Source organism: Periplaneta americana, chromosome 3 (genome assembly GCF_040183065.1).
Source record: "Periplaneta americana isolate PAMFEO1 chromosome 3, P.americana_PAMFEO1_priV1, whole genome shotgun sequence".
In the NCBI taxonomy this organism is placed as follows: Eukaryota; Metazoa; Arthropoda; class Insecta; order Blattodea; family Blattidae; genus Periplaneta; species Periplaneta americana.
In genome coordinates, this window is record NC_091119.1 from 172,677,016 (window position 1) to 172,701,027 (window position 24,012).

At 37.5% G+C, this 24,012-nt stretch overlaps 1 protein-coding gene and 1 long non-coding RNA gene across 4 annotated transcripts in view; both read left to right on the forward strand.

The window, feature by feature from the left end:
* The window catches only part of LOC138697163 (uncharacterized), a 211,977-nt gene extending 188,639 nt beyond the window's left edge, over window positions 1-23,338 (forward strand). Inside the window, exon 3 of the long non-coding RNA XR_011331545.1 lies at window positions 23,266-23,338. This is a non-coding gene — a long non-coding RNA (uncharacterized lncRNA). The remainder of the gene's footprint in view (window positions 1-23,265) is intronic.
* The window catches only part of LOC138696838 (KH domain-containing, RNA-binding, signal transduction-associated protein 2-like), a 638,287-nt gene that overhangs the window by 341,414 nt on the left and 272,861 nt on the right, over window positions 1-24,012 (forward strand). The window lies entirely within an intron of this gene.

Here is a 24,012-nt window from a genome sequence, read left to right on the forward strand (position 1 = left end):
AAAAAATAAAATGAAGGGATATGTAATGTGTGTTCAAAGGTACAACAGGTTCATGTACCTTGGAACATACCCTCTTTTAAGTTGGAACACGTGGAATATAGGTTGGAATATAAGCTGTAAAAACTGACAATCATATTTAAAATATATTTTCCAACATAAACCAGAGCAGGCTTCTCTGATTTAGATTTTATTTCCTAGAGAAGCAATAACTGCTTCAACAGCTTTATTCAAGGCATCCGGATCAATTGGGTCCTCTTAACTCTAGACTTACTTCGTGACATGATCTTAAAATAAAATAAAAACAAAAATTGATAGTATCGTGTACTTTGGAACATGTTCCATGGTACAAGATGTTTTGTGTTCAAAGATACAAGAGGGTGCACGTTTAAACAAATATGGCTCCCAAAACTAGAGATTCGAATAAATCATGGAAATTAAAATATGTTATTACTCACCAGATGATAGGGAACACACCGTACTTGAAAGATATTAACAAATATAATCTGGTTTTGTGTTAGAAAACATACATCAATGAACGAAATGTTTACTTTTGGTACTAAAAAAAAATATTTTGTCCACGGAACTCGCACTTTGCAGTAAATCAAACTGAAACTACGACCAGAGCTACTTAGCGGCTTTCTCTACTATCTACTTTAGTTTGAGTCCTCTAGGTAGTAGCAAAAAATAAACAACAAAAATGTTCAAAGGTACACTATGCTAAAGGTACAACAGTCTCCCCTACTATAAGCAGTAAGATGAGTTGCTTCCAGGAAGTCGAAAGAAGGATAGCAATAGCGAAGGAAGCTTTTAACAGAAATATGAGCATTTATTTATAATGACTGCTTCTTTACACTCATTGACACAACAGACACTACTTCCGAGACATGCGGGATAATTTAAGTCTGAAATAACTTATCATGAAGAGCATTTTCGATTTCCTCATTAGAAAATATGTCACGAAAAAACTAAAATAAACTCCTTCAAAAATGTATTTCAGACGCTGTTGTGTGTGGGATATTGTGTCTGTTGTGACGATGAGTGTGAAGAAGCAGCTATAATAAGTGCCTGTATTGTGAAAAGATGCTGTATCTGAACATTTCTAGGTGAACCCGCATTATCGTGTGTGAACATAACAGAAAAGTTTACCTAAATATTATCCATTTCGTATTAAATGCAAATGTGAACATATTCCACTTCTGGATTTGTAACAAAGATGGAAGTCCACACCTGTGGAGTAACGGTCAGCGTATCTGGCCGCGAAACCAGGTGGCCCGGGTTCGATTCCCGGTCGGGGCAAGTTACCTGGTTGAGGTTTTTTTCGGGGTTTTCCCAACCCAATATGTGCAAATGCTGGGTAACTTTCGGTGCTGGACCTCAAACTGATTTCGCTGGCATTATCACCATCTCATTCAGACGCTAAATAACCTAAGATGTTGGTGAAGCGTCGTAAAACAACCTACTAAAATAAAATAAAAACAAGGATGGAAGAAAGTAGTTTCCTCGCCTCTAGTGTGCAAGTAGACTTAGAAAGCTGCGTGTAAGAACGACATGCAAGCCATATTTTTTAAATTATTTCACAATTATGCAATTCCGAAACGGGAGACCTTCACCATCGTTTTCAGGAACCTGAAATTGGTCTATTTTAACACTGTCGGCTAAAATCCATCGTGCCCTGCTTGAAATCCTCCCTTGTTAGAGTCGACGGCAATTCGGAAGGCGGTTGTCTGCTAGCGTTTGCGTCGAGAGAGACAGCTAGAGAGAGCAAGGCAGCGTACAACATTGCCACATCGTACTTCACGAGCACGTGCAATACAAATAGCGCAGGAGAGAATTTAAATTATCAAAAGACAATAATGACCTTAGCCGTCGATTACTGTAAGCATGACACCAAACAAACACTCTTTCCTTCACTAACAATATTCTTTGCACGGTTCTCAATCCCACACCACATGCTTCTGCAGTCGTTTCTTGCGCGTTGGCAACATTGCAGCCAGCATCAAGATGGCCGGCAGCGTTCTGCTCGTTAACGTTTTTAAAATAATTATACACCTTAAACACTATTTTCCGCGCCTGCCTGTGTAATACTTGTCATTTTACAGTCTCTTCTTCCATTTATTTACCTTACACACACAGTAAATGTTAGTTTTACTCATTCAATGTATTGAAACACTCGCACGTGAACAAACGAACTCGGGAAGTGCTTATTATAGACTGATTCTGATTGGTTCTACTGTACAAGCTTGTGACGTCACATACCAGAAATGCTACGGCGCATATAGAAGCTAACCGCCTTCCGAAATGCAGTCTAGTCTAGTTTTCCAGGCCTCTTGTTGAAGGAAGCGAGCATGACTGTGCGCAACTCGATTCTTAAAAACCTGCTAAGATACCGTGCAGAAACCGCCAAATTGCTATATTGTCAATATAAAATAAGATTATTTTATCGCTGTGAGTGTTAAAAAAACCAGCTAAATATCTATATGCGCAGTACAAGTTTTAGTTAATTTTACCCGCGAAACTAATACTGAAAAATTCTAGCGCGAAAACCGCTGAGTTGGCAACACTGCCTGTGTGTGATCGGCCCTGGATCTTATTAACGTTCCATCTCTGAGGAATGTTATCTTGTCATATGCAAGCCTCTGTGCGCAACATGCAGTGGGCGTGTGTACATGGAAGCGTGGTCAACCCCATACACATGCTAGGGTCGCACTAAATTCACAAGGCTTCCGCTCACGTGGCCCCATTCACCGCGATTAAAAGCCAGCGGTATATCCCCTAGCTTCCATGCGATTCACACGTGATGAAGCGTCGTAACTTCCCATCGTTCGTGTCTTGTTCAGAGGACCAACGGCTATACCTTTTCACGCGGATTCAGAACAACACGAGCCATTCGCGCTAAAGCAACGTTGCCTAGTCTTAAAGTTGTCTCAGTCGCTGTTAGTTGCAATAAGTTAAAATGTTATACACGCCCATACAAAATATTCTAGTCTCAAAGAAGACGAGATGTGTGGACTATGTCGCGCGAAAAGCATTATAATGAATGTTAGGGAAGTATGTAATAAGTAAAATAAACATTGTGTACAAACAGAGGTCTCCGATGAAGCCTATGGCAAATTTTTGGGGGGGGGGGAAAAAAAAAAAAAGGTAAAAAGACAATTATGTAGATTGTAATAATATATTGTAAAGATAGTAAGTAAGAAGGGATTTTTGAAACTTTATCAGCCTTCATGACTACTATTCAGTTATACCGTACGTCGTTCCCTAGAGGTCAGCATAGAAGCCTGAGTTTGAATCTTCATCCTTCATCAGAATAGAATATAGCGAAATATGAGAGGGAGTGCTAATGCGAGATTTGAACCTAGGCTCTAACGCATATAATTATTACAACACTTCCTTTTTTAGCCACTCTGTTTTTTTTTCACGTGAAATGTCTTTATTTGACCGTTAAGCAGAGAAAATTGCAATATTTTGACACGAAAGCTTTTTCTATAAACTGACGATATTCGCTGTATCGTGAAGACATAAGATGAACTTCGTGCCTCATGGATTTCCACGTGGTCTACCTTGCCCTCCTGCTGTTAAGTCGTAGTGCTAATTGCGCTCAAGACATTCCTGCCTTCCATGTGACAAGTTTTCGATTACGTCCATTTTCGACTTTTTTCTTTCAAAAGTTTCTTAATTTCATTAAACGGAACGATGAGGAACGGAGTGGGACAAGTGGCCATCCGGCTTGGAACTCACATAGGAAAAAATCAGATATATAGGTAACATGCCCAAGAAATATGTACCGAGAGTCAATTTTTTACAAAGAGGGATACGTGTACAGTCTAATTGACGCGTTCTCTGGAACTTCACTACAAGATCTTCAATGTGAAATGCAGAGCATGAAACATTTCAGATCTGATGTAATAGCATTGCGCTGAACGACATTCAAATGTTCCTAGAGTGCTTTTGTTTGTTGGACGTAATGTTTTGTCATGAGGGAGATGTGTTGAGGATTGAGTATGCTGGAAACGGAAAAGGTATGTAACGTGCTCTACGTTTTTCCACAGAAGGCCTCAAGTGGACCACAAGAAAAAGAAAGGAATAGTTATTGGGAGAAGCTAGAAGCTTCGTTTCCAGTTCGACCATGGATGAAGCATGCACACATAAAATACATACAAAATTAATTCATATGCAAATATGAAGCGCCGTAGACATAAAATACAGTACATGGAATGGAATTTGAGTGCACGGATGGCCCAGCACTGCGACCTGTTGAGACCAATTTTGCTAACCTTCGATATGGAATAAGTTGCGTGCCATTGATTCCCTACGCGCACCAACCCAACCACATGACTCCCTTAACGACCGGTCCCTACAGCCAACAGAAATCCATATACCATTCCTGCTTCGGCAACTTCCCCCACGCCCCCCCCCCCGTCGGTCCGAGGCGGAACTCCCTCATCGAGTAGGTCTGCCTCGGGTGCTTGTTGCAGAAGCCATTCCAACGTCGTTTAGCTACATTCCACGGAGGCCGGTCAAGAGAGCCAGTATTTCCGGGAGACCGCCTGTAGAGTGATCTGAAAAACCAGAAACGGGATGATGAGGAAATGATGATGGGGGGGAGGGAAGGAAGTGGCGAAGATGAGTGGGGGTTCCAATCGTCTGATAAAGTTACCTGATATTCATCCGTAGGAGTGAGGGGAAAAATCCCGAAAAAACCTCACCCAGGCAACTCGTCCTTACCGGGAATCAATCCAGGACCGCTGGGTTCGGAGTTATACTCGCTAACCAACTGTATATAAAACTATTCATAGACTATAGTGTGTGTGTGCTCATATATAATATGAGCCGTTCAGAGCAGAAGTGGTGTAAGTCAAAAATGGGTAATGAGGGTTAAAGTAAACATTCTGTAAAATACAGCACAAAGTAGCAATTAATATTCAGTTTATTTAATCTATTAGTAGTAAGTGAATATCAAGAAGGACATATTAATTGCTACTTTGCGCTGTATTTTACAGCATTTTTACTTTAAACCTCATTATCCAATTTTGACTTACACCACTTTTGCTTTGAACGGCTCATATATTGACACTTGTCATGTAATGTAACTCTCCAACAGTTCACTCTTCTTTTTTATGTCATTTCTATTTTTTTTCCTCCGGGTTGATTTTAGATAATACGTGTCAATCTGGAATTTCGTTAATATGTTTCTAAACTGAGAAATATTTGGGTGCGAGCTGTGAAAACTGGAATTAAAATGGTTGTGATATGACTCAGGTTTGCAGTGCGTGACGTGGTGCTGGACATGCTAGCCCATAGAGAAGAGGAAAAATGTTTCTGACTCGCCTTGGTAATTATCACAAACGTAACAGTTTCTTCCCTCTCTCGCTAAACATTGACTGGACGAAAGGTATGGCAAACATCAAGTGAAGCACTGATTTGGTCGAATTGGAAAGGAGCCTTCTGTTAGTAACCTATGCCTAATCGATCTATATTAATGCGATCTGAACAGTTCCGGTTTACTGGTCGAACTGGCGTACCCCCATATCTCGCACCATCGCATCGCGTGGTATAGAGCTGCATGTCTAGGACTGCTGATACGGGAGGAGCATTGGTTCGTGTCCTCATGGGGGAAGATATTTATTTTATCACGAGCTTTTCGGCCCATGTGTATGACTGCTATCCACCTATCATTGTGATAAGCTACATTGAGTAGCGAAATCCAGTTTCGTAAGTCAACTATAACTGCTTGGAATTAATAGAATCGTGCTGACCACAACCCCCGTTTCGGTTGGATGATAGTTCACCTCTGCTGAGATATGAGAGTGTGAGAGCAGCGATCGGGTGATCAACCTTGGCTCTGCATGAGGTGTTGATCACATTATGTGATCAGGAATCGAGGAAATAAAATGAGCATCAAAGTTGTAGCCAACTTGTTTATAGTGAGCAATTCTGTAAGCATTACCTTAGATCATATATACCCAGATTGCTCGGCCTTATAGACTTTGACGGTAACAACATTTGTCAGGTTTACTATGCTGCCATCTATAGTCGCGACGCTGTTATTCTCGGCGTGACTCCTCCTCTTTGCTTACGTCTTAGGAACTAAAGGCTCTATAAAGTCTAGGTAGGTAGTATCGTTCGACATTTTTGTTCTTTCGTTGCCTAGCTACCAGACGAGGAATCTATTTGCCACACCGTTAAACATTATCATGTCGTAGCTCTTATGATAATAAATCAAACGCACTGTAATTCAGCAAATAACTGAGCGGCAAATAACGTCCTCGTGTGCTTTCTGCGAACGCCAACGAAAGAGCCAAGATGGCGGGCGATTATATTAAGTATTTATCCAGCCTTAGGAAATGCATAACATCTTCATCAGCGAATCACAAAACGCACACATTTAAACGTAGCCGACCTGCAATGTGATTGGCTGCCGGAAATTAGAGCGACGGGACTTTAGTTGTTACATAAGGAGTCACGTCATAACTCCCATTTGAATTGCATTAGCGACTGTACTGCCATCTCGTGTTCGTTTACGGCGGACGGGTAGGGATCCTGGCGGTTGTGCTCTTCAAAGTGCTACCGATTTTAACATAGCTATGGGCAATCTGTTATATATGTGATCTGGGGCATTACTAACATCACTAAGAGAAACGTTTTCTTTTGTGCTGTGGCATTTTTAAGTTGCTTACAGTTTAAATGTGACTATAATATTTTACGAAGACTGTTGAACAATTCATTATATTATAGGCCTAATATCTGATTTCTGTTGTACCGTATGTGTGAAATAAGCTATAATTTATAAGTAATGAGATTTTCACATAATGAATAACATTAATTTGTGCTTTCCAGCATTAAAGTGATTTATTTGGTATTTAATGCTGCATTTGTGTCCGCATGTGCATCGTAATATTTGCCAACGTACAAAAGTTATTAATATTTATGTTAATGTATGCTCATTTAGACTATATTTTGTTGAAACAAGTTCAGTTGCGGCAGTTAGGACGTACACCATTGTATTAAACTCGGGAATTACTCTGCTATACTTAATGTAGCAACCTTCGTTGTCGGCTATTTCTAGTCATGTTACTACGCTTGCCTAATGCAAGAGCTTCTGTTAAAATCACGCCGAGAACAGTGATAGGTATGACTTCCATAATACAAATAAAAACCAGGTATCCAGTGTATATTCCTGAGATGTAAGCGAAATGTTGCCAGGTATGAGGGGCTCCAAGCAAAATATACAGTACCTGGCCACATTATTATAATCACTCACATTTTTACTATACTTCCTCATTTGAACTCTGGTTTCCTTTCTTAAGCAGAATTCACATTACATATTTAATTTTTAAACAATATTAAGTAAAATTACAATTATAACAATGTTAATTCAAGAAATATTGATAAATAACCAACCACATCTCATTTTTACAGAAATTTCAGTATTTCGTACGACCTCCTTTGGCTTTAATTGCAGCTTTAATTTTCTTTTGCATGCTTAAAAAACACTTCTGTATTATTTCCTGGATCCTCTCATTGTGATTCCAGACATGTATCAGCCTTTCAATAAGTCGAACTCTGGTAGTAATAAATTCTTTTGCCGTCACTCTTTTTACGAGTTCCCAGACCTGAAAACTGTCAAAGAAACTGATAAAAACTCTAAATTTGGTCTTTAAGTATTAAATAGTTCATTACTGGTTAATATTAAGAATTGCATACAGGTTTGCTTCTCCCATGAATCAACCCTTCAGTGTTTGATGGACAAAGTAATGTTTGTTCGTCGACGAAAGGGAGAAAATTTTGCTCCTGGATGCCTGGTTAAACACCCAATATCAGTCATGATATGGCCTGTGATATCAGTCAAAGGTTCAGGACGACTCTACATTGTTCAGAGAAGAATGAAACAAGATCAATATATCCAGGTATTGGAAAACAGGCTTATCCCTCAGCTGAACGAATGGTTCCCAAATGGGGAGAAATATATTTTTATGCAAGATGGTGCACCTTGCCACACTGCTAGGAGAGTCAAAACGTTTCTGGCTTCCAAAAACATTACACTTTTGCCATGGCCAGCAAACTCACCGGACTTGAATCCCATTGAGAACGTCTGGGAGATCGTGAAAAGAGTGATGGAAAAAGAATTGATTACTACCAGAGTTCGACTTATTGAAAGGCTGATACAAGTCTGGAATCACAATGAGAGGATCCAGGAAATAATACAGAAGTGTTTTGTAAGCATGCAAAAGAAAATTGAAGCCGTAATTAAAGCCAAAGGAGGTCGTGCGAAATACTGAAATTTCTGTAAAAATGAGATGTTGTTGGTTATTTATCAATATTTCTTGAATTAACATTGTTATAATAGTAATTTTACTTAATATTGTTTAAAAATTAAATATGTAATGTGAATTCTGCTTAAGAAAGGAAACCAGAGTTCAAATGAGGAAGTAATATGTAAAGTATAGTAAAAATGTGAGTGATTATAATAATGTGGCCAGGTACTGTAGGTGCCCATTTTCTGATCAGTAGTTCATCCTCAATGCGGGCAGCTGTCTCTACAGCTGTTCGAGAGTACATTGATTTCTGATGCTTCAATCCATGGTTGCCGAAGTCACTGCCACTATTAGCACCCGAAACGCAGGGTCGCCAAATGAAAAAAAAAATAATTTTTCTATATTTTTGTTGAAAATTTCCATAGATTTCAGTAAAGACCTTTGAATGTGGAAACATACTGAAATATTCATACAATAAGCATTGTTTCTTGTCTTGTTTCGTTGACTTTTTGTTATGCTCAGATTATATTTTAAAAAATTAGTTAAATGTTTAGCTATCTCTCAGTCTGGATATAATTCCTTTATAATATCTGAGGAATGATGTGATGAATTAATTGGAATATTGTGTTCAAACAGCAAACAATGGAAATCTAATTTTAGCTTTTGCATGGTAGGTACTCAGTGTTTGTGGATCACAACACAATGTACTCGTATAATCAATTGTTTTTAAACAGACTAAAATATGCAGCAATACGTATGTATAATCAATTGTTTTTAAACAAACAGTCTGAAATAAACAACAATATTTACCTGTCTTATGTGAGTTTCCCAATTTCGTGCTAATGTCTTGATACTTGTTACTAATGGAACTGATCACTGGTCCGAATAACTATTTATTTGTTTGTTTATTTATTCAGTTATTAAGAAATGTTGGTAACTCGTCACGTGCATACGCTTGTTACGTTTGTGTTTTAATTGAAGAGAGAAATATTCAAGAAGTAATATTATCTTCGCAGAGTAGAACAATTGACTTCAAATATAGAACAATTCATTTCAAAACATATGTCGAATTTAAAAACTTAAATTTCGAAAGAAAATCACACAAATAAAATGAAATGAAGTACTTCACAAATGCTCAATAATTGTTTTGTCGGTTGAATAGTATATAAAATTTCCCTATACTTCAATAGAAAATAACAAATAATTCTCTTTTCGCTCTCTAAGAGTGAAATTTCCTAGATCTAGGGAAATTTCGCTTGACCTGGCAATACTGCCAAAACGTGACTATAAGTCGGCAAATACTATTAGTATACTGGCGTTCAAAGATATCTGACTCCTACTAAAAAAAAAAAATATTTAATGACGCTCGCAACTGCCGAGGTTATATCAGCGTCGCCGGTGTGCCTAAATTTTGTTCCGCAGGTGTTCTTTTATATGCCAATAAATCAACTGACATGAGCTTGTCGCATTTAAGCACACTTAATGCCATCGACCTGGGCCGGGATCGAACCCGCAACCTCGGAACAGAACGCCAGCACTCTACCGATTGTGTCACTCAGGTCGAATACTAGTCGATAGTGATCGATAATTTGTTCATGTAAGTGTGACTTCTTTAGTTATTACTTCTATGAATAGATGGCGAAGATAACGGTAAATGTTACCAATATTACATTAATATACCCCCATTATAAAATATACAATTACATCCCCCTCTAAGGATCATAAAAAAAAGCACACGATTTAGCGGGAAAACTCTAATACTGTCAATAAATGAAAATAAATTATTCTTAATCTAAATCAACATTTTCCGAAATATTTTTTACCATTCTCAATAATAGGATCATCTACCCTGAAGTGAAGGGCTGCCGAACATTGAAATCTTTCAAATCCAAGTTAGAAAATTATCTTATGACGAGTTGCCAAACTAGCTTACTTTTATGACAAGTGTTGTATTGCATGTTTTCACGTATTCACATTTTTTATGTTCTAGTGATATTTAACTTATTTTATATTTTTGTTTTCATATTTTCCGATAATGGTTATCTCTAATGTGATAAGTTGAGCTATATATAATCATAATTTTCCTTACTGTGTGTACTTAAAAATATTGTATTCATTGTATGGTTTGTACTGCACTATTTTATTACTACTATTAGTATTATTATTACTACTAGGCCTGTTATTATTATTATTATTATTATTATTACTATTCTTATTTATTATTATTATTATTATTATTATTATTATTAATTGTCTTATTTTTTATATGTTGTATGCCTCATTTATTTTTGACCTGCTGTTCACATTTTATTATGCTTTTTTCTTTCTTTCTCTATGTTAGGCTATATATTATGTCTGATTTTTTTCTTACTTTTGATTACATTTTATTATTATTATTATTATCTTATTCAGTTTTGTGTGTAAAATTGTAGTGTACTTTGTAAATTTGTAGTGTTTTTGTAACGCAGTTTTTACTGCTGGTTGAGTGTTAGAGAAGGCCGTATGGCCTTAACTCTGCCAGGTTAAATAAATCATTATTATTATTATTATTATTATTATTATTATTATTATTATTATTAAGAACTAGCGGAACTATTTCAAAGTTTGTCAATTTGTTATCTTTGGTTCTGACTATGCCGTGTTTAGAAAGTTAACTTACACGATCAGAAAATTGGAGATTCGCTATCTTTGAACGCCGGTGTACGGATACCAGTAACAGGTTTCCCACTCTTTTTTATTGTTGCTCCTATTATTATTATTATTATTATTATTATTATTATTATTTTACGGTCTCCCATTAAGTGCTGTCTGTCCCCCCCCCCCCCAGAGGACCGCGTCCGCCCTGTTGAGATCACTCCAATAGCTAACGGTCTGTTATCCGTAAAGGCTCAGATATCCCTCATGTCTATGTAATCTAAATCTATCTCCATAATCTTCATCCTTGCACATATTGGGAATGGTGCACTGTTACGGTTTTCTACCGTCGTTTTTGTGATCTCCCATACATCTTACGCTGTCGGGGTGACGTGTTCCGTGCATACAGAGGACACGTTGTCAGTAGTGACCTGTATTGATCGCCATGAAATGTTACTGGTTCTGTTTTAATGCCTTTGCAGAATGTTTAGTTTTTGTTGCTATAATTTTGTATATCTAAATCCGAAGTCTAATGTAGGTTCAGTTCTTGTACTTACGATTGTATGTGGGCTTAACAGTTACAGCGAGCCAAGTTACGTGTATGACAACACGCTATCTGTAATTAACGATTTGCTTACTTACTTACTGGCCACCCTCACATAAGCCCGCCATAGGTCCCTATCCTGAGCAAGACAAGTCCAGTTTCTATCATATCCCACCTCCCTCAAATCCATTGTAATATTATCCCCATCTACGTCTCGGCCTCTCCAAAGGTCTTTTTCCCTCCGGCCTCTCAACTAACACTCTATATGCATTTCCGGATTCGCCCATACGTGCTACATGCCCTGTCCATCTCAAACGACTGGATTTAATGTTCCTAATTATGTCTGGTGAAGAATACAATGCATGCAGTTCTGTGTTGTGTAACTTTCTCCATTCTCCTGTAACTTCATCCCTCTTACCCCAAATATTTTCCTAAGCACCTTATTCTCAAACACCCTTAACCTATGTTCTCTCTCAAAGTGAGAGTCCAAGTTTCACAACTATAAAGAACAATCGGTAATATAACTGCTTTATAAATTCTAACTTTCAGATTTTTTGACAGCAGACTGGATGATAAAAGCTTCTCAACCGAATAATAACAGGCATTTCCCATATGTATTCTGTGTTTAATTTCCTCCCGAGTGTCATTTATAGTTGTTACTGTTGCTCCCAGGTATTTGAATTTTTCGACCTCTTCAAAGGATAAATTTCCAATTTTTATATTTCCATTTCGTACAATATCCTCGTCACGAGACATAATCATATACTTTGTCTTTTCGGGATTTACTTCCAAACCTATCTCTTTACTTGCTTCAAGTAAAACTCCCGTGTTTTCCCTAATCGTTTGTGGATTTTCTCCTAACATATTCACGTCATCCGCATAGACAAGCAGCTGATGTAACCCGTTCAATTCCAAACCATCTCTATTAACCTGGACTTTCCTAATGGCATTCTCTAGAGCAGGGGTCGTTAGCACAGAGGACACTGGGGCTAGCGGAAAACGCAGTGCACTATAGTGCTCACGTAGCTGCTAGCGGGTATGCTATCTGATCAATAGTTAATCTATTACGCCTAAAACCACACTGATAATGCCCAATAATTTCGTCTACATATGGAGTTAATCTTCTCAAAAGAATGTTGGATAAAATTTTGTACGACGTCAACAAAAGTGATATTCCTGAACGATTTGCTAACTTGTAATATTTAGAAAATAATAATAAAAATTAGAATCGTGTAGATTAGTAATTGGCGGTTCCTAAAATTTTATGATTGAGAGTTGAGCTGGATTTCTGACAATATTTCGCTACTATCCAGTAGACCAGCGGTCATCAGCACAGTGCACCTTTGGGCTAGCGTCCCTTACCCGTGGATAAGGTATTGCACTGGCGTGTATCCCTGGCTCCTGGCGGATATGCTTTCGCCCTCTCCCTTCTGCATATTGCGATACATTTCTTACCCATTGCCTATTTCATATATTTTAAACTAAAGTTATCTTGAAAATGGCCTTTGAATTTTTTCATATCGTAACCTGAATGCAAGAACTAGTTAGCTCGAAATTTGCTGGTTACCTCTGTTATAGCATAGCAAAAATCACACAAAATGTAATCCAAGAACTAGGTAACTGATCGAACGATACCAGCGACATCTATTTTCCAATATAACAAATATGTAAAAGAAAACGAGACATATTCCTCAGTGCAATAAATAAGTAAATAGGCAATATCTCAAAGTAAGAAAAATTGAGTTACCTAGTTCTTGTATTCAGGTGACGATATTATTTACAAGTGGGAGACCAGATTACTCAGACATATTTCAATTTAGCGCGTATATGATAAAAATTAAAAATATATGTTGAAATCTAGGGTTGTTTGTTTAGTCAACTGTTTGAAGACAGGTCTGAACCTTGCGAGTAACATCAACAAAGCACCAATTGTGGGGCAACTAGGCCGGAGATAATGGGGTAGGGTGGCCAGTTCCTTTCCCCCTCCATTGCATACATCGCTGACTACATATTACACTAGTCAGACTTCATATGCATACAAACAATTGTTCTTTTTCTGACACATAATCGTCAGTTGAGATGTACTGCCTCATAATAGATTTAGGGGAGAGTCTGGTAGTATCGGACAGCGGGTAATATCGGACAGTGAGTTTCTTTCATCTACCACACGATGATAGTACCTGATTGACATGGTTACGTTTCTGTGATGTCGCATAGGTACCTGATTGACATGGTTACGTTTCTGTGATGTCGCATAGGTACTACCTTATGGTGGTACATGAAAGAAACGCACTGTCCGATACTACCCGACTCTCCCCTACATATCAATCAGAACCTCAATCAGAGGTGTTAAATGTAAATTCTTCATGTATATCTGGGCGTGATTAGTGTGCTGGTGAACGTATGACCAACTAGTTAACCCAAAATATTTGCAGCTCTGTCAGGCCTATGGAAATGTGCGGCATCGAAATGTATTTAAACACGAAAACAAATAATTGGTGCCCTTTCCATGAATTAATCACGCGGAGTTAGTGAGAGTCTGGTTTTACACCCTTTGTAATCAATATTTATGTGCACTAAAACAGCTGTATGCTCGCGTTTGTGGTTATACTTTTCCGGCGGCAGATGTGTTTCGCAATGCCGTGTGTATCACGATCGGGCTTGAATAAATTTCTTATTGTGTATTGATTGTTACCAGCTTTATTGCTGAAAGGAGAGGATCTTAATATGCGTGTACTTTATCCCCTTTCACTCTTTATCTTGCACAGTAACTTTGAAACAAGTTGGTTTTCTTGAAACTCATTAAACTTCGACTATTTTGAAATTCATAACTTCCACTGTTCAGTTATGGCGAAATTGATTAACTTTTGAAGTAAGAAATTGAATATAACGTTATAAAATGTTATTTTTCCTCCCTTATATTTAGCGATGATACTTTATAGGTATCAGAAGTAAATTAGATTCTCGATGCCTTTCCTGAAATTATAGGTTTTCAAGTAGGAATGCCTAAGCATTTACATTTCAGAAGTAATCAATTTGGAGAATATTTTCCTTCGGAGGAAATTGAAGCTAATGACTCGTGTCATTGATTTCTGGCGGGTAAGAATCCTGTCCCTGAATAAGAGGACTCCAGGGAAAATTTAACAATTTATCTCTCGCATCAGATTTGAAAAAAATGTAGCTTTGTTTTACCCTACACAGATTGCGTGTTCATCTATCTATCTATCTATCTATCTATCTATCTATCTATCTATCTATCTATCTATCTATCTATCTATCTATCTATCTATCTATCTATCTATCTATCTATCTATCTATCTAATCTGTGTCTAATATATCCTCTTAGCCACCAACGTGGCTCAGTCGGTTAAGACGCTTGCCTGCCGGTTTGAAGTTGCGCTCGGGCGCGGGTTTGATCCCCGCTTGGGTTTGGTTTTTTTCCCTAGGTTTTCCCCAACCGCAAGGTAAATGCCTGGTAATCTGTGGCGAATCCTCGGCCTCATCTCGCCAAATACCATCTCGCTATCATCAATCTCATCGACGCTAAATAACCTAGTAGTTGATACAGCGTCGTTAAATAACCAACTAAAATGCCCTCTTTCTAATCCTCTAATGTTGTGTGTATTTCTGTCCATCTGTCTAATCTAGCAACGTCTGTTTGCGTAATCTGACTGATCTAACGCATCTACAAAAATTATGCATGTAACGACATTCGAGTTACTCCTCTTCTCCGTTGTTTCATTAATTTTCCATTAGTACAAGTTTCCTTACAACTATGTAAACATCAGTGGCGTAGCATGAAATTTTGAGCAGGGGAAGCTAACTCAAATTGTCTTCCATGTACAGTAGTGGCAAAAAAAAACCGGACCGACCCTTGTAGCTGATTTCAGAGCTTTGTTCACTCAGAGCACGATAGACTGGTAACTAAGACTTTCGTGGTTCGAATCCTGTCTGGGAAGGGAACTTTTTTTTTTTTTGTTCCTTATTCAAATTTATTCCCAATACTTTTCGATTGCAGCGATATTTTAGTACTTGATTAACTTATTATTCCCAGAACATGAATTTTACAAGGAATCGAAAAGTATTGGGAATAAATTTGAATAAGGAAAAAAAAAAGTTTCCTTCCCAGGCAGGATTCGAACCACGAAAGTCTTAGTTACCAGTCTATCGTGCTCTGGAGTGAACAAGGCTCTGAAAGCAGCTATAAGGGTCGGTCCAGTTTTTTTTTTTTTGTGCCACTACTGTACATATGAGAAAATGTATTGCAAATATATAGTCTTAAAATAAATATTAGTCAATGTCAGCAGTACGAAGATAGGTTGGAACCTCGTAAGTAAAATCGATGACATGACCTCAAATAGTACGTAGTAAATTATGATTTCATGGTTTACACATATCTCTAACAAATAGACACGCATACGTATAATTTAACATTAGCTTACTCCCTGTCATATATTTTAGAGAAAGTACAATATTAACGGTCAATAAATACAGTATTAGTAATTAATTACATAAGTATGCGTCTGTCTTGGTTGTGTCCTTCACTGATAGCAATGGAGTCGGTCGTTTTTTAAATGACACTTTTGTTCGTAAGTCAGTCTTGAAAATGTAATTGTCTTAAACATTCAGGTAAATTGGTGTCAGAAACTGTTATTTCACTCATTATTTATTATATCAGCCACAATGCACAGTAACACTTCAACTAAACACAACTCACGAAAGGGATAACTCGGAAACTAAATTCTTTTCAATGTTAAAGCTAGCTTCTTGCGAGCCTTGCGACCAGGGTAGTTTTGTTAGAAAGAGATGGAAAATCTGCGGGGTGGGTTACACAGAAGAATGAGGGGATTGGAAGCTAGTGTGTGCAGGCTTCATGCTTACTGCTGCATCACAAATCATCCTAAGCTGCCGCATCACAATATTTTTTCGCGTAAATATAAATTGTATTAAAAATTAATAAATAGTTTTGTTCATAAACTGCAGGTTTGTTATGAAATTACTATTAACTGGGGAAGCTGAGCTTTTTAGCTTACATTGACGCTACGCCACTGGTAAACATCGTATATCTCATCCATCAAATGGCATCGTTTTGTAAGTTTTGGAAGGCAACGTTCTTGTCAACTACATCAGTGCGAGATTGTGAAACCTTATTAGCTACTGTAAAATAAATGTGAAAAGACGCGTTCCGATTTTATGCATCCTCTGTAACATGAATATGCTGTTTCAGCAGGCAGCGCATAAATTGTTTTAAGCAAAGTGTGTTTCCTTCTGTGTTAAGGTTTTGAAATACTGATTGCTGTCGCAACGTGCTCAGAAATTAATACCTGTACCGCGTTATGCTTCTTTCACTTTTAGCGAGAAGTGGTTGAAAGGGTCCAACAAATGATCGTTTTTTCTTTACTAGAAATTTAAGCGCGGTCACGTTTCCATCAGCTGCCCATATTTTAATTCTATTCGAAAACGAGTAGTAGACATCTCAACAGTAGCACCGTCGTATTTTCCATTCACATTCAAAGTGTTTTGATGTTGCTTTTGCTTCTATTGACAATATCCTACTTCCATGCTGGAAGTAAATTTAAACAAGTTCAGAAACTCTTAATGCAGTTTCAGATTGTTAAATTTTATTCAGTGGGAGAAGCTTTATAAATTCACTCGATCATAGGAATACTTACAATATCATACTTATGCATAGACCTATACTTGAGTTATTAATGCACTGCATTTGATGCGCTGTTGTAACATTGTCTCATTATTCTCAAACTACATATCGATGGCTAGTAAGTGATTTCTTATATCTTCAGAAATGGAAATTCTGTTTGACTGCTTTATTATTATTTAAATAAACTGCATTATTAATTAATTAATTAATTCAGTATTCTGCCTAAGGGCAGGTCTTTCACTGCAAACCCAGCTTTCTCCAATATTTCCTATTTTCTACCTTCCTCTTTGTCTCCTCCTCCTCCTCATCATCATCCTTCATGCATTAGCAAATTGATTCCTGTAGCAGCTACTGAAATTGGTCCATCCATCTTTTGGCCGGTCTTCCAATATTTCTTCTTCCCCGAGGTTTATATTTCCAAAACTTATATGGTATCCTGTCCTCCTGCATCCTTGAAATGTGAGACATCCATGTATTTCTATATTCTTCTATTTTGTTGTTTAATTCATATATCTCAGGTTCTTCTCTTATTTCTTCGTTTCTTTTATGTTCTATTTTCCTGTAACCTGCTACGTTTCTAAAAAATTTCTTCTCATTTGTTTGTAATCTAGAGGGATCTCTCTTTTTCATAACCCATGTTTCGCTTCCATATAGTAAACTGGGCACTGACATCACCTTATAAAATTTTAACAATGTATCTTTTCTAGCTTTTGATTTCAGAGTTCTTCTTATTGTTCCATTTATGTAATTAATTTTTTCTATTTTTTTCTTTTTGATCATAGTCTCCTTTATAAGATAAGGTAACACCCAAAAATTTAAATTTATTTACCTGTTCTATGATACTGTTTTCTATTACTATTGTCTCCTCATATGATACATATATCTTAATGTCGTCTGTCATCTGATATCTTCTTCTACTCCGGACTCTTCTCTCGTTCACCATTCCTTGTCGCCCTCGGTGGCGCAGGCGGTATAGCGCTGGCCTTCTGTGCCTGAGGTTGCGGGTTCGATCCTGGACGGGGTCGACGGCATTTAAGTGTGCTTAAATGTAACGAGCTCATGTCAGTAGATTTAGTGGCATGCAAAAGAACTGCGGGACAAAATTCCGGCACATCGGCGACGCTGATATGACCTCGGTAGTTGCGAGCGTCGTTATGATAATATATGATTGAAGGAATTTTAGTTGTGTCCTTTAAATGTGCAGAAATTTGATCCGAACAAATGTGACATTGAAAAATATCTTTACAAAACGAAAAGTTGTGTTTGTTCCGAACAAATTTCTGCACATTTCAAGGACAAAACTAAAATTCTGTCAATCATTGTATTATAATACAGTGCTCTCTTACATTGACTGAGCAATTGGGAATTAAATCAATGGATTTCCCAAAACATGCTATGCAATGTTTCGTATGAAACAATTTTATTGCGAAATGGAAGCGAAAACGAGCAAAATTGTATTAATTTTTTTGTTTGAAATATCTTAAGGAATAACCACCTGAAATTAATGACATTACTGACGGTTCATACTGTATATGAGTAAAGGCTGGTTCACAATAAATCGGGAATAGAAACGACAACGAGAACGAGAACGAAAAAATGTTAAAATAAATGTATTTAAATTTGAGCATTCACAATTAACTATTGCGAATGCTAACATTTAAATACATTTATTTTAACAATTTTTCTGTTCTCGTTTTCGTTGTCGTTTCCGTTCCCGGTTTATTGTGGACCAGCCTTAACTCTTAGCATATCATTTTCTAGCAGAACAACTCACTTTCGGCTGTTAATAAAATCAAATTAACTTCTTCCGTTGTTGGTGCATGAAGGTTTTAATTCAAGAGGTTGTGCCTAGTTGATGGGGAAATCAAAACTCGAGTGGGATTTAATTGACTATTACACGATTAGAAGAAAGTATATAAAGATTAGAAGTAACGAAGTACTCCAATACAATAAAATATTAATTGACTTACGAAAATACAACTGCCTTCAAATGTATTACTGTACCATCTCAACATTACAAATATTACGCTAGATGGCAGTAGTGAGCAATGCCCTTTCGTCGAGAAGTTTTCGATCTATTATACACGATGGCAATGTTACTAGTCAAGAAGGCTTTGTTGATTCAGTTTCATTTTTATTAAAATGCAACATTCCACTTTAATTATCCGAATCCCAGTAATCAACGTCACTTGACAGATGATTTTCAATAAATCTTAATAGTAAACAATCTCTGATAGGTGACTATTCATAATATCATATAGCAGAAGCTATAACATAACCTAACTAATATACACAAGTGTTAGAAAAGTTTTAATTAACGACGATGACATAAAAAATAAATATGGATAATTTTAAAAGGAATAATTATTGAATGTACAATTTTCAAATTTGAATGTGGTTGGTAGTTCAATTGATGTTATATTGGACGTGTGCGTAATAGAAGTGGGCCTCGTTGATTTAGGCCTACATGGTGTATTCAACTTATTCAGGATTTCCGAATGGTGCTCTTCATTTATTTGTAAATCGGATTTCAGAAGATGCATAGGTATGATCAGTGATTTTTATTAATTCTTGTTCTTGAATGCCAATGCGAGTCATATTTGAAACTGCTGTGCATCGACTGGAGTGGTTTGTAATTTTATATATATTTTTGACGTCCAGACCTGCGCAGTTTCAAATCTTGGCAAACAAAGAAACAAATGCTAGGGACGCGATAAAATTAAACAAATGCTAGGGACGCGATAAAATTGTGCGATAAGCAGCCATGATTGGTTGAAATACGTCCTTTCGTACCGTTTTATTGGTCAAAAGTAGTATGACGTAGTAAGAGTGTAATAGTCAGAAGTAAATTGAAAGAAGCGTGTTAATATCAATAGAGCTTAGACGGAAAACACAGTATCGATGATAATTTTGACAATGATATTTTGTGGCGATCATGTTGGTCATTTCTGCTCATTGACAGGAATGTTCCCTGCGCTCCGGTTAACTGGCGTGGCTCGAAGCAGAAGCTTTTATCTGATTTCCCAGAGATCGATAATATCGCCTGGTAAAAGCTCCTTCCATTCGTATGTCCATTCGGTCCTGCATTTTCATACGAGTTTAACCTGCCCCTTCATCAATATTCCGCTCGTTCAGCAATTGCTTTGTTACGATTCCCCAGTTTGTCCATCCAGGATGCGCACACAGTAAACTATAGTTTTGTTTTATCGTGGTGCCTGATTCCCTTGACCGCCATTCGTTACAGATGCATCTACATGGCTCCTGTGTCGATATTAGATCCTGCTTTTGCATACGTATGTACGCGTTTATATTTCGCTCCGCGGTGTTCATACTGTGTAGAGTCTATTTAAATTATTATAACTAGGTACACTAGGTCGGTTATTTTTAGGAAAATGTTAAACAAATATGTTACTCTGTAAATAGAATTACGTCCAAACCAGTATTACCCAGCATATCTGCCACTTGCCATACAGAAGCACACGAGAAAGGTACCAAAATAAAACGTTTTAATTTAATAATAAATAATAATAATAATCCGTGGCGCTACAGCCCGTGAAGGGTCTAGACCGACCAGCCATCTGCTGGTCTCACGCCCACATGCCGAAGCAGAGGTGGACGATCATCCAACCAGATTGGAGATATCGTGTGGTTAGCACGATGATCCCCCCAGCCGTTATAGCTGGAATTCGCAACCGGATTTCGCTACCTATCGTAGCTCCCCAAGTGCATCACGATGCTGAGTGGACACCGGTCGCATACACTGGTCAAAATTTCATGAGGAAATTTCTTCCTCCAAAAGGACTCGAACCAGCGCGCATTCCGTAACGCGAGTCCTAGGCAGGATGCCTTAGACCACGACGCCACGGCGACCTTTTTAATTTAGTAGTGTTGAAATTGTCACTTTAAAATTTCGGACAAGTAGTTTTTTTTTTAAGTTGCATTTGTAATAGGTTGATGTATGAGTTCGTAGCCTTTTTAGTTCGTCATGACTGGAGAACGCATTTGGGGTTTGTAATCCGTAAGGTTAACGAGAACATCGATCAGTGGCGATTCCTCCATGAAGAATATGAGGATGGTCCTACCGTTTAATTTCGTGCCTTTGAGGATTGAAAACATTTTAATTACATATTTTGATTTTCAATGCGTCCCGACGTATTAATTTCCTTTAAGCTTCCACTTTCTGTCGTGAGTTGTCGCCACTGCACAGCTGAGAAATAATTTCCGAGGAACCATCCAAATATCTTATAGCAAACGGTATTTCTAGCGGTGAAGTTATGGACAGGTGAGGGTGCGGAGGGTGGGGTACGCTTGAGTTTAACCGCGTTTGAGGATATGACCGTGTATCCTAATACTACGACTCTTCTTTCTGGGTTGGTGGAGACCCTGTCAGAGACTACAATAAGAATTTTCAAGTACCCTTATAGCCTCCTTACATGCAGTTCATTGGTTCATTTTAAAAGAATAGAATAAACGAAATAATAAATAATTTAAAATTATATAATTTAAAAAACAAAATGAATAAAAAACAAAACTGCATAAAGATAAATAAAATAGGCTATAATAAATACAAGAATTAACAGGACTTTCAGATGACAGGCCAGCCCAAAGAATATCTGAAGTTTTATTTTATCATTTAGAAGAATTTAACTGTAGCAAGAAATTAATTGCGCAAACGTTCGACAAAACATCGGTAATTATCGGGCAGTACAAAGGCTTAGGAGCCATATTCGCAACTAAAAAGGGGAGGAGAATCGAACTTCACTACTAATAAATTGCCAGTTTCAGAATGGTGAGTTAAAGACTAACATAGGTCTACTTGTATTGATTTTGCATGCTCTATTATTATTATTATTATTATTATTATTATTATTATTATTATTAATATTAGTTTCTGTCTTGGTCATCAGTCGTCAATTTCATATCCTACATACAAAGAATATCACGAGTCGCCACTGACATCGATTATAGGTATGACCATGAGCAGCACGTAAGGAATTCGTCTCTCACGTTGAATCCTGGCGCTGAATGATCACTGACATTGAAAGCGCTGTTACGTAAAATACTAACACTGTACTAGTAAAAAAGACTGACTTAATGCTTAACGTTTTATTGAACGGAGTTACTTACGGAGAAGTATTTGAAATACATAGTGGCATATACTGTATTATAAATAGTGACGTTGAAATGTTGGAGGAGTTTTTGGCCAATTATCGTCTTCAAGAAACGAACAGTATCGATAACAACATTCCGTAAATAATTCTTTTTAGTGTACCATTCCTATACGGTGCAATTCATTAATTACAAACCAAAAGTAAAGCGAGATCATGGGACGCCTTGTAACGGAACGAAATGGTTACTGAATTTGGTATGCAGGCGAAACAGTCGTGTTTATGAGAATGTTGGGAAACTCTGCCACTTTGACACATTTGGGACAGTTTTATTTTCAATAAAAGCTTTCGATTTGTGATAGATGCGGCGGAAGCTCTTCTCTTCTGAAATCAGAATCAAGACTGACACCTTCATAGTGTATATCGATTATCTATCTGATATCTATTGCATGACTGCCTTGAGTGACAACATTTGAAGAGTGAAACCGCGTTTCTTACTCAGGTCTTGGTCCACAAATTCTGTCAGATATCGGAACGTTTCCATTCGCTTGCTGTCGCATTTCTCATAGAAATTCAACTGCTATCGGATACTCAGACGTAACCTCAAGTGCCGTATTGGATTATGAGGGAAAGAGAAGGCTAAAACGGTGTAGCGAAACTCCAGGTGAAATTGAATTATTGAAATTCTATGTTATCGTAAGATTGTTGCTGAAAAGTTCATCCTTGCAACGTAGGTTGCTGAATTGCTCCTTTGTGTTTAAAGGCATTGATTTTCTCAGTTACGAACTGTAATGGTAGCAGTGGCAATATCAGAACGAAACCTTTGGGGATATATTTATGTTCCTGTAGGCTTTGCTCTGCACTCTTCGAAATCGGAGAGAAATGCGTCTTTCGAGCAATTTTCTTAAGGGTATAATTGTATCTTACATGGTCTCTGACGAAAATACAGTAGTAACGCTGCTGGAGGTCGGAAAATTAAGTATTTGTTTGGTGATAGTCTCAGTTAATAGAAGCCAAGAGTAGACTCTTTTCACGTTAAATAAGTGTTTTTCCTTTCTTTTCCAGGTAAGTCGGAAGGACACTCTTACACCTTGTCTCAAGACTGGCCTTGGTCATAACATCGAACCAGATTCATAAGGTATGTAATCTGGAAACACTCTTTATTAAATAAAGAAACAGGCCGTCAGGTTTAATTCACTATTTGCCCCATCATCATCAGTTGAATCTGTTAGCTCGTTTCGTCTTCATTCATGTGAGATTTTGGGGCATTATGAATTCACAAGTACATACAATCATAAAGTCAGCATGGTGCCAAACTATCTCTTACGCCAGATGTTCTCAGACTTTTTTCTCTGCTTAGCACTGAAGACTCAAATATTACTCGTAGAAAATATTGTAGGCTATGTGACCTCCAAGCCGGTAGGACACTTGTCTCACTCTGCCACCTTTCAGTTGAAGGAACCTAGAGAAATTTTGTTGGGAAAATAAAATGAGTGACGGGTGCCCACTTTTCAGGGGGGAAAGAAAATATTCCAAACTCCAAGGTCACTGACTTGCAAATAGGCTAATTTTGCAATGCTTTCTGGATACAATATACGTAGTTTGTTCTTTCTACCGAGGAAAGGTTTTCTCCAGGTTTTCAGACTTGTTCGTTTCCTGCTTTTCAACGCGGGGTAATGTTGTTGTTTAGTCAACTGTCCGAAGACAGGTCTGAACCTCAGAAATGTTACCAACAAGAACCAGTTATGAGGCGACTAAACAAAGAGATAATAAGGTAGGGTGACCAGTTCCTTTCCCCTTCATTACATACAT